The sequence below is a fragment of the Gymnodraco acuticeps genome, unplaced genomic scaffold, assembly GCF_902827175.1.
Source record: "Gymnodraco acuticeps unplaced genomic scaffold, fGymAcu1.1, whole genome shotgun sequence".
In the NCBI taxonomy this organism is placed as follows: Eukaryota; Metazoa; Chordata; class Actinopteri; order Perciformes; family Bathydraconidae; genus Gymnodraco; species Gymnodraco acuticeps.
In genome coordinates, this window is record NW_022990452.1 from 191,773 (window position 1) to 204,487 (window position 12,715).

The window sequence follows — 12,715 nt, forward strand, 5'->3', positions numbered from 1 at the left end:
ATCTGAGAGTGGTACTGCGTTGATTTTGCTGGCAGCATCCTCACCTAGCATTTCCCGAACAATATCGATGGTAGCTGGTAGAATTAAATCCTCTCCTATTGTGTGCGGTTTCTTTGCACGGGCGATGTGGTATGATGCTAAAAATGATGCCTTCAAGGCCCGCTCAGGGACGCCGGCTTGTTGCTTAAAAGTAGCCGATTGCATCACTAGGTGCTCTTCTTTTCTTTTAAAAAAGTCTATTGATTTATTAGCTTCAGCTGGGTGCTTTTGTTTGAGATGTCGATCAAGTTTAGATGGCTTTAGACACTCGTTGGCGAGGATCTCGAGGCAAAGAACACATGTAGGTAGGCCCTACATCACGGCCGTTCTTACTTGCCGCGGTAAAACCAAACTTTATGTATGATGGCTCATACCTCCGAGTTTTAGACTGCCAGGTATTCCGTGGCTGTGAATCTTTTGCAGCGGGGACATCTTCATTCTGATCGTCAGATGGTGTTTTTCTTTTAAGATATTTGTCCATTTGATCCTTTAGCAGGAGGTAGCTAGCTAGTGTTCACAGAGCAACTCAGTTACACTCTCAGTAGCGACCCCCACTTTGAAAAACCCTGGTCTAACCGACTGTACTACACTTATCTATGTCTTCTGTTACTGTATTAAAATCACCACCTAATATCATTTTATAACCCACTGTTAATAGCTCTCTAAGTTTTCTGAATAATTGTAACTTATTTTTTGCCTCAGGGGCAGTATAAATATTAATAAGTCGATATTTTTCATTTTTATAAAAACAATCCACCATAAGCAGCCTTCCTGGGATTATGTCCCTTCTTCTAATAATAGTGATGTCTTTTTCTTTGAAGAAAATGCCAACTCCGTCAGCTCTACTCTCTCCGATGGATATACTTTTGCCTTTATGCCACCGTTTACACACATCATCAACATCACTGGTGGTATTCAGTCTAAGTTCCTGCGTAAAGAGGAAGTCATAATTAGTGTCTAATAAATATTTAATTTTCCTCTCTCTCGAAAGTCTTTAGACTGAACACCACGTACATTCCAGGTAGCGACATTTAAGAAGCTCATATTGGTTTATAAAATCAATCACTATGATGTATCTACATTTGCCCGTTTTTCATTTTGGTTCAAGTTCCTACTTGCAGGTCTCTTTTTTGAGACCTCAGACGGGGCTTCCCCCTGAGCCTCACTCGGGGGTTCTGGAAATTCTGGAGTTGGTGAAAAAGACCCCGAGATGCTCTCAGGGGGCGAGTAGAGGGGCATGCTGACTCGCTGACCAGCTGTAAGGCTGTCAGGGCTGGAGTCAGATCCTGGGCTTTCGCTCACACTCTCATAATATTTCTCATCTTCAATCTCACTCTCAGAGCTGTACTCGCTCTCTACATCACTATCAATAGATAATCTACCCTCACCTGACTGGGATGGAGAATTGTCTTCAGGAGTTGAAGGCTGTTGATCTTCAGGGAGAGGGAGATCCTTGCTGGCAGGACGACGACCAGCCTGCTGCTGGGCTGCTGGGTGAGGACCAGGACGACGATCAGGCTGCTGCTGGGCTGCTGGGTGAGGACCAGGACGACGATCAGGCTGTTGCTGGGCGAGGACCAGTACCAGGACCAGGACCAGGCTGCTGCTGGGCTGAAGAACGAGGACCAGGACGCTGCTGGGCTGAAGGATCAGGACCAGGCTGCTGCTGGGCTGAAGGACGAGGACCAGGCTGCTGCTGGGCTGAAGGACGAGGACCAGCCTGCTGGGCTGAAGGACGAGGACCAGGCTGCTGGGCTGAAGGACGGGGCTGCTGCTGGGTGACTGAAGGAGGACCAGGCTGCTGCTGGGTGGCTGGAGTGAGTCCAGGACCAGGTTTCTGCTGGGCTACAGGACGAGGACCAGGACCAGGGCCAGGCTGCTGCTGGGCTGCAGGACGAGGACCAGGGCCAGGCTGCTGCTGGGCTGAAGGACGTGGACCAGGCTGCTGCTGGGCTGAAGGACGAGGACCAAGCTGCTGCTGGGCTACAGGACGAGGACCAGGCTGCTGCTGGGTGGCTGGAGGGAGTCCAGGACCAGGTTTCTGCTGGGCTACAGGACGAGGACCAGGGCCAGGCTGCTGCTGGGCTGCAGGACGAGGACCAGGGCCAGGTTTCTGCTGCTGCTGCTGCTGCTGGGTGGCTGGAGGAGGACCAGGCTGCTGCTGCTGGGTGGCTGGAGGAGGACCAGGCTGCTGCTGGGCTGAAGGACGAGGACCAGGCTGCTGCTGGGTGGCTGGAGGGAGTCCAGGACCAGGTTTCTGCTGGGCTGCTGCTGCTGGGTGGCTGAAGGAGGACCAGGCTGCTGCTGGGTTTTTGCCTTGTTTACATAAGAAGATGGGCAGTTGAAGAAGGTGTGCCCAATCTTTCCACACAGGTTGCAGAGACTGTCTGAATTGCAATCTTTAGCCTTGTGGCCCAGTTCATTGCATCTCCAACATTTCACTGTGGTGCATTTTCTGACCTGATGGTCAGCTGAGTTGCAGATGAAACAGGTGACGGGTTGCCCTGGATAAATGATTCTCCCATTATAGGGGCTGAGAGATATCGAATTTGGGAGATTTTGGATCTCACCATCACAGTTTCTGTTCCTCTTCATTTTGTATTTTCTCACTCCATACCATATCCCAAATGTATCTATTGGTTTGTATTTGCTGATTATATCTCCATATCTCTTCAAATAGGTCTCAACATCATGGTCTGGAATACGGCCAGTCCAGAATTGAACAATGATATTTGAGATATCTATTTGAATTGAAGATTCGAAAGTCCAGTCTTTCCACTTGGGATCTGAGGTTTTAGTTGCGAGAACATCAAGGAAACGTCTCAGAGGAGCTTCTAGCAAAAAGCAAAGTTCAAACTCCTTTCTGTTTGGCAGTGCAATGAAGGAATACACATCATTTGTATTGATCCAGCAGGTATCAAATAATAGTGATTCTCCAACATATTCACGACTTGGGGGTTCTCCTGAGCCTGTGAAGTTCAGGCGAACCCAAAACTGTCCAAATGTTGAAGCAAAAGATGGCACGCTTCCAGGAAGAGACATTTTCTTATATATTTTTTTGTATTTTTTTTTTCACCCTTTTTCACCTCCTGCCTTTCCTCTTCCAATCATTTTCGAGTCTGTTGGAACAGGTCGTTCAGAACGAATCATCAAACCGTCAACTATAGTTGGAGTAATGTTTACATTTTCTATCAGATTATTCTTCGATATTTAAGAAGAAAATTCCTCCTTTCCCTCTTCCTCTCATTTCCGGGTCTCGCTATGTCGGCTCGTTCAAATGTCCTCCTTTTCCCCTTCCAGACATTTTTGACAAGTTGACTCCGACTAGCGACAGATTTTAAATCTTATCTGCGGACGTAAAGGAGAACCACATGGGGACCTTCACTGACCACGGTCCAGCTCGGGATCCTTCCGCATTTGTAGTACTTTTGGTTGGTTAGGGTATTTTGTTTTCTGGTAACTTTTTATATTTTAGTAAGGACCCTGATTACGCTTCAAGTGACAGATATTTAGACACTTTAAAGTCTATTAAACATGATCTGTATTAGCAGTAATATGAGTGTCATAAAAACATGAATAGATCGTGTATAAATATGTGTATACTGCATATATATATATTTATATGCACGTTTATATATATATATTTGTATTCCTCTGACTGGATTTTAGGAAACGTAAAATGACAATAAAGTTGATGTGATGGTTTACAGACTGCTTGGAAACCCAGATAAAAGCTTTGAGATTTCATAGTTTATAGAATATAATCACAAATAAGGAACATACACTTATCTTCTCTTCAAAACTATATAATAGAGGCACAGGTTTGATGAAGGAAAGCTCTCTGGACAGAAGTGTGTGGCTCTTAAAAGAGCCTTTGGTGTTTGTTGAAGCGGGTTCAGGGTGTTCACTTCTTGGCTGCCTTCTCGGTCTTCTTGGGCAGCAGCACAGCCTGGATGTTGGGCAGCACGCCTCCCTGAGCGATGGTCACTCCTCCCAGCAGCTTTTTTCAGCTCCTCGTCATTGCGGACGGCGAGCTGCAGGTGGCGGGGGATGATCCGGGTCTTCTTGTTGTCCCGGGCGGCGTTTCCAGCCAGCTCCAGGATCTCAGCGGTCAGGTACTCCAGCACAGCGGCCAGGTACACCGGGGCTCTGGCACCGACGCGGTGGGCGTAGTTACCCTTCCTCAGATGCCTGTGGACACGGAACAAAATGGAAGTGTAGTACCGCCATTTGGCCACCACAAATATTTTCATCTGAGTCCGGCGCACTTCCTTGGGGCTTGTTTGAGGACCGAGGATCGAGCGTCGACCGTCGAGGAGGCTCTATGGAGGAGCTATAGTCGAGGATACACTGATGGGTCCTCCACGGTCCTCCACGGCTCCTTCGTGGAAGCATTTCCGGGAACAGAGATGTTTCAAAGAGTTGTGACGCACGGCCGGACTTATCTCAGCCAATGACAGCTCTGCATGCATCCCCTGGATATTATTTCATTAACAGCTGTGAGGTCCGTGCAGAAAGCAGAGCAGTGTGTAAAATATATATCACTCAGTATAACAGGCCTACATTACTCTCTGTATTTGCTGTAGTTTAGTAGATATCTACAAACAAAGAGTCGATATTTTTCTAAAACCATTTAGTGCTTCACATAATAAAATACACAACGGCTGTAGCCTGTTAGCTGTAGGTGCGTGTGGTACAGTGTGTAGGTGTGTGTGTTGTACAGTGTGTAGATGCAGCGGACAGACAGGTCTCAGTTGGTTTGGTGTCCTCTGCTTACTTTTAATACTTGTAAATACAACTTTTGGCCCGTAATTTATTTCCCTCATTGTAGCGACCAGAGAGAGGGGGGGGGGGGATATATCCAGTCTCTGATAGTGTTACGTTATTACGAGAGTGCTCTGTTTGATTCTGAAATTGTATATATTTATATAAATATATGTGTGTATATATGTTTGTGTGTGTGTGTGTGTGTGTGTGTGTGTGTGTGTGTGTGTATGTGTGTCCCCGCATCTGTAGCCTGTTATTGTCTCATTATACCGCACTGTGAATGAATTAAAAGTAAATATATATGTCATCATGAACACATCTGTCCATCAGACAGAGGGCTGCTGTGCCTCCTGTCATCATTAATCGACGTCTCTTTAAAATGACCGCTCAGAGGAGAGGAGTTCTAATTTCTCTAACCGCCTGCTGCTTCCCCTCCTCTCTACTCGGCTCCCCTCCTCGACTCCTCCGTTCGCATCTCCTGTGGGCGGGACTAAGTTTCTAGGATAGGAGTCGAGGAGGGGAGTTAGAGAAATGAGAAAGGGCCCGGGGCTCCGGCACCGACGCGGTGGGCGTAGTTACCCTTCCTCAGATGCCGGTGGACACGGCCGACGGGGAACTGGAGCCCGGCCCGGGAGGAGCGGGTCTTAGCCTTGGCTCGGGCCTTTCCTCCGGTCTTTTTATGGCACAATTTTATTTTACAGATTTTTATACAAAATAAAATCAACTCGTGAATTATTTCGTATTTCAACAAAAAATAAACTACCAAGCAGCATAGCCAATACTGCTATTAAAAATAGCTCCAACTTTATCAGCTTCAATACTAAGGTGATGAACAAATTGAAAAATACATAATTATAACAAATATGATTTATTAATAAATGAATACTTTCACATTTGTAGATGTTGACACTGCATAAAGTATACTAGTTTGTAATATTTGTATTCTTTCTATATCCCTAATAATCTTCAAAACGCTTTCTGGTTCTTTGAAGGCTCTATCCAGACTATCTTCTGGTTATTGTCTGCATCAATCCCTATTATCTCTTACAACAACAAAAAACAACATATTGGACATAACCGCAAGACTGTAACCTCTTCACATTCTGTTGAGATTGTGAGTCAATAGCCATGTCTCACACATTGCTGTTTTGAATCATTACTATGTGGATGACAGTTGAACTGGATGATGTAACATGTATGCCATCTGCTGGAAAGAAGAGATATCGCTCTGTTGGCGTCGTTTGGACTACAAAAGCAGAGTGAAGCTCTCATACCATAAACAATCTTTGAGTACAGACACCGTCCTGCAGAGAGCACACAGCCCAACAGCACGTTGTTGGTCTAGCGTCATTTTACAAAACGTTTGCATTAAGACACTAAGACGAGCTGGTCCAATGTAAAGGTCAGTCCACCTTAAATGAGCAGTGGTTCATTACATTACATTACATTACATTGCATTTAGCTGACGCTTTTGTCCAAAGCGACTTACAATAAGTACATTCGACCAGGAAGACACAAACTTGAAGAAAACAGAATCATATAAGTATATCAGGTTTCATAGAGCCAAACATTTCAAGTGCTACTCAACTGGCTTTAGGTAATCCAGTCCTTTATTAGTATAAAAGTGCTTCGTTAATCGTTCTAACGCTCGAAGTGGAGTCGAAAGAGATGAGTTTTCAGTTTGCGCCGGAAGATGTGCAAGCTATCTGCCGTCCTGATGTCAATGGGGAGCTCATTCCACCATCTTGGAGCCAGGATAGCAAACCCACGTGTTTTCGCCGATGGGAACTTGGGTCCCCCTCGCAGCGAGGGCGCAACGAGTCGTTTGGCTGATGCAGAGCGTAGTGCACGCGCTGGGGTGTACGGTTTAACCATGTCCTGGATGTAGGAAGGGCCAGATCCATTCACAGCATGGTAAGCAAGTACCAGTGTCTTGAAGTGGATTCTAGCAGTTACCGGAAGCCAGTGAAGGGAGCGGAGGAGCGGAGTGGTGTGGGAGAATTTAGGAAGGTTGAAAACCAGACGAGCCGCTGCATTCTGGATGAGCTGCAGAGGTCGGATGGCACATGCAGGTAGACCAGCCAGGAGGGAGTTGCAGTAGTCTAGGCGTGAGATGACGAGAGCCTGGACCAGAACCTGAGTCGCTTTCTGAGTCAGCTGGGGACGTATCCTCCTGATGTTCATCAACAGTCAGTGGTTAACGTATACATCAGAATGACAAAAACCAACACATCCTCACTCCCAGGTCGGCCTATGTTGACGTTATGTCAAGTCCCCTGTCGGCTTTTTTCCAACGCAAGGGGGGGGGGCCTTAGCGTCCATTTTCAACGCAAGGGGGGGGCCCTTAGCGTCCATTTTCAGCTTTCCGGGATGTCCATATGCTTCTATGGACGCTCATGGAAGCACGGCGTTCGTTTGTGTCGACTGCCCTTAAAGGCAATGTGAGCGTCCATTCTCATTGGATAACGGAGAATTGTACACCCGGAAGTAAGTATTCCCCTTACTGTCGATTGATTTTACAGTGATATCTGCACTACTCATCGACTAAAGAACACCAGAGTATCCTTGTTAATTACACAACATTGATTGGTTTAAATTGTGTGCAATGCTTTTGTATTTTTCCCCTTCGATTCGGAGAAACAAATGTTTTTTCGGAGTAAAGGATGGCAGAAGACACTACACTACCCAGAATCCCCAGCTATCGTTTGGACTACACCATGTGCTCTGTTTGACAAACCCCGTGATAGTCCTCAAGCTCTGTGATTGGAGAGTGTGCTCCGAGGGTTACGCCGAGCCTCGAACAGCACTTGAAATGGGATGGAACCACGCAGACTGTCCAAAACTGGATTTGAACGGGTCCACCGCGTCCCCCCCTCCCCCACCCTGTCCCCAGAACTACAAATGCTGGCTATTCTGTTTCGCAACATGTTCTGTATCTATGGCACGTCTCTACTGGGAGTTGTAGTTTTAAAAGACGTTTTCGTATTTCCCATAATAAGAAGTTGCCAGTATTAAACTGTGTACATCCCTGGAGGTTTAGGGGATAGGAAACACTCACATTTAAAACATATAATTAATAAATGGGTGAAAATTGCTTGTGCCCATAATGGGCAGCATTAATATATATATATATACACACATGCCAGCTAAGGTCAGAAGAGCTTTATTTAACAGCTGGTCTTATGTTTGTGACCCCTGTTCTTAATTGATAACATTACATTACATTAATTGATAAGCCTGAAACATGCACTTGTCAAGGTTCAGAGGCACATTTTGCAAATATGGCAGTATAGCCATCGATCAGCTTAAGATAAGATATACTTTATTGATCTCAAGTTGGAACATTTGCGTTACATCAGCATGTGTAACAGTTAAATATCCAGTGGTGTTTATTTGTAAATCATTTAGTATAATCACACAAATTCTGTGTTTTATATTCAACAATTCTGTGTTCTTTATTTATTGATTGTTCAATACCTGACAAGGTCGGAGATTAAATATCTACATACATCTTATAAGAGTATAATACATTATGTATAATATCAGTTAAAATAAGTGCTTCAACATAGTTAACATTGCTGGAGGTACGCACAAATATTGATAGATGTCTTGTAATGCACTATTGAGGAACCTGCGACCCAAGTTTTTCATTCAATGCATAACTACACCATAGTTGTGTAGGCCTATATGATATGTCAATAAACCTTAGTAAATCTTGAAATCTTGAAAGGGATGTGCAAAATAGTCATTATATACAGTCTTTAATGAACTATTAGTAGAGAATAACGAGTAATGAATATACTTTATAGGGATCCTATTAATATCTAATAATAAAAATAATGAAATTCAATAACATGCTTTAACCACTAGGTGTCCCTTTATATCAGCTGTGCACCTTTATGGTGTAAATACAGCCTATCTACTAATTGGATCAAATATAAAAGTCAGCCGAATTAGTGTTGATACTGCAAGGAGACGTATTGTGTGAAAAGAAATGTAAGATGTTGTTTAATGGCTGATATATTTATGATCCACGTCACGTTTTCAGTTCCTCATGTTTGTCTAGAAGTCTTCTCATCAGGGCTATATAAATACAGAACTACGGCAGATATGTAATATTTAATGCAGCCGAACCGTGTATTACAATGCCGTTATGTGATGACTTCCAAAGAGAAAAGCAAGCACACTCGGAATAAAGTATTATTGTATTTTTTTTCAATGTTTTCGGTCTGTTTCCGGTATTTGTTAATGACGATGTGCTGTGAGATGTGAGACTGGAATTGCACAGGGGAAAATAACGTAGGCTATCTTTAGATGCGGATTTTGTTAAACTAATATGTTTGCGCTGTGGACCAACACTATACATGGACGGGGAAGGGGGTAGCAATAAAGATAACACCATTAAACAGTTACACAACATAACAGAAATAATATCGATAGCAGCGTCCCTAGCAACCACCTTGGTAACAATGAAAACGTTATGGACGCAATTTCCTGAAGTAATCTTCGTAATAACTAGCAAACTAAAGATCATGTACATCCACTGCACACATAATCTGAAATAACAACTCATATTTCTCGCATCAAATGACATCAAAACGCATTTTAATGGCCAAACTAACTTTAAAATAGGCATTTTCCACCGAGAATAAAACGAAGTTCGGCCATGTTTTTTTTTTCTTCAGGGAGAAATTTGAAGATCATGTGACGTCAAACAGAGCACATGGTGTAGTCCAAACGATAGCTGGGGATTCTGGGTAGTGTAGTGTCTTCTTCCATCCTTTACTCCGAAAACATATTTGTTTCTCCGAATCGAAGGGGAAAAATACAAAAGCATTGCACACAATTTAAACCAATCAATGTTGTATAATTAACAAGGATAATCTGGTGTTTTTTAGTCGATGAGTAGTGCAGATATCACTGTAAAATCAATCGACAGTAAGGGGAATATTTACTTCCGGGTGTACAATTCTCCGTTATCCAATGAGAATGGACGCTCACATTGCCTTTAAGGGCAGCCGACACAAACGAATGCCGTGCTTCCATGAGCGTCTATAGAAGCATATGGACATCCCGGAAAGCTGAAAATGGACGCTAAGGCCCCCCCCCTTGCGTTGAAAATGGACGCTAAGGCCCCCCCCCTTGCGTTGGAAAAAAGCCGACAGGGGACTTGACATAACGTCAACATAGGCCGACCTGGGAGTGAGGATGTGTTGCAAAAACATGAAACATATTGTCCACAGACAGATTTCTCTCACGTTTGAACTGTCATAAGACTTATTCATTGTCCTCTCCATCGGCTTCTGTTTCCATGTGTTCAGCTGAGCTGCTGATTGGAGGCTCTGCCTCTCCGTTATTTTCATTAAGCTGTGAGGACTGACGACCAACACACTTGTGCCTTTTGAAATGATTACGCCATTTAAATCTTTTGTCACAAACATTGCAGCTGTATATTTTCTCTCCTGTGTGTACTCTCATGTGTTCCTTTAAACCTCTACTCCATGAAAAAGCTTTCTTACAGACTGAGCAGCTGTGTGCTCTCTCTCCTGTGTGGACTCTCATGTGTGTCTTTAAATTTCCACTCCGTGAAAAAGCTTTCTTACAGACTGAGCAGCTGTGTGCTCTCTCTCCTGTGTGGACTCTCATGTGTGTCTTTAAACTTCCACTCTGTGAAAAAGTTTTCTCACAGACTGAGCAGCGAAAGGGTTTCTCTCCGGTGTGGATTCTCATGTGTTGATCTAGTTTTTTTCTATATCTAAAAGCTTTCTGACAGACTGAGCAGCTGAATGGGTTCTTTCCAGCACTACGTCGGGGATCACTGACAGATTCTTGTCTATTTTTCAGTGAGTTTGAGCCTGAGGCAGGTTCTCTGGTCTCCTTCCAATCAGCACTGTCTTCAGTGTCAGGTTCAGAAGAGTCTTCAGTGTCTTCAGAAGAGTCTCCAGTGTGGTCCTCAGTCTTTGGTTGTAAACTGCTCTCTGGATCTGAGTTGCTGGCTGGTTCTGGTCCTCCACAGTCCTCTCCATCAGCTTCTGTTTCCATGTGATCAGTTTGTCTTTGATGAGGCTGAGAGGACTGAGGTTTCTCTTCATCATCTTCACTCTTCACAGGGTCAGGAGTGAAAGTGGACTTGGTGATATCAGCCTCCTCCAGCTCCTGAAGCTGCTCTCCCTCCTGTTCCTGCTTAATGTGTGGGGGGGGCTCTGGGTCCTCCTGGTCCAGGCTGGTGCTCCCCTCCTGCTGGTTAGGGAGAAGCTCTTCTTTAACCACCACCAGCTGCTGGACATCTGCTCTGTGTATCCGAAGCTGAGGCTGTAAAACAGCGTCCAGTAGTTTCTGGAGTCTCTCGTTCTCCTCTTTGGAAAGAAACAGCTCCTCCTCGAGCTCTGCTATCGTTTGTTCAAACAGAGCAAATACCTCTTCAGCAGCAGCAGTGAGTCGCTGCTTCTTCAACGACAGCAGCATCTGGACTTTACTCATGTTTCCTAGATCACCTTTCCCTGCAGACTCCGTTAAACACACCGTTTCTCTCTCCGTCAAACTCTCAAGCTGACTAGTGTTGCTAACGTGTTTCCAGCTAGCATGCTAAGCTAGCTCCTATAGTCCGAGGTAAACGCTCCAGAAAAAAGAGCACAGAGTCCATTCAGAGGTTTATCCAGACACACAGATGATGGATCAGTAGAGCTGGAGCTCACACACACTTTCTCAGGAACACAGAGAGAGAGAACCGTAGCGACGAGACGCCGCATGCAGGGCTCCAGTTATGTGTGAGACAATGGGAGCTGAGCTCCGGTCTTGCCTCTTCCTGACATATCTCGGGTTTCCAACGAAGTGTGGCTCGCTCGCCACAGCAGCCACCAACTGCTCTCTGATTGGCCATCAGCGAGCGTATCGACGATCGTCCAATCAGAAGGGAGGTTACGTTGGCACGGCTCTTTATGCGGCTTATTTAAAAATAAAACAGGACATATTTAACCAGACCATAACCCTTAATATAAAAGTGTTTGATAAATAATCCCACAGAAACACTTGTTGACATTTTCAGTGGATCCAAAGAATGTTAATTATATTCAAATGTGTTAAGTTTGTAAGGTTTAAACACATTCATATTAAAACGATCTCTGAAACCTGAAACTAAAATGTGACAAATCCAATCAAAAAAAGCGTCTAACACGTAACATGTAATGTAATGATAAGCTTTCAGAGGTGCAACAATCAGGGGGCTGCAGGTCTGGAAACAGTAGCTGGAGCAGTTGGCTTTGTCCTGTAAAAACATCCTGAAGTTGACCTGTTGTCTAATGAAGTGGTGGAACACGCTGGAGATACCTGGTTGCATTACAAAGTGAATCTCTATTTCCAGAGAAATATAGAATGTTTGGAAGTGTTTGGAAAGAGCTCAAACACAGATCAATACATAGCAAGCACACCATCTGTCAGGTGTGGCATGACAACATACAGTATCATATCAAACAGGTATTTTAAGCCACTGCAATATTTCACATGTCAAATTCTGACGGCGTGAAAAAGCATGCAGACATCATTGCTGACGTGATAATACCTCCAGTTATTAACTGTTAAATCAAACGTTTATTCATGTTTAGCATTTGGAATGACTCAATAAATGCATTAGATATTATGCATATAGATATCACAATAACTATTTATTTTCAAACACATTAATACAAAAAGAGAAATAAAACATATAGCCTAAATCAAATGTGTAAGACAGAAACAAATGTATAATAATAATGTAATATTCTATTGGAAAGCATTTAACTCTCCTCTTGCTATGAAATAAACAAAGTACTGTAGTAATCAACTATTTCAAATGTATAGTAGTAAGTAGAATCGATAAGGAGTACTGCAGCAAAACATTATTAATGACAATTGATGAATTAAAACAACACAG

The 12,715-nt window shown here is 44.0% G+C and overlaps 1 pseudogene; it reads right to left on the reverse strand.

Annotated features, from left to right (window-relative positions):
- Positions 1-3,943: 3,943 nt before the first annotated feature.
- Positions 3,944-11,618, reverse strand: LOC117552364 (annotated as a pseudogene).
- Between the last annotated feature and the right edge of the window lie 1,097 nt (positions 11,619-12,715).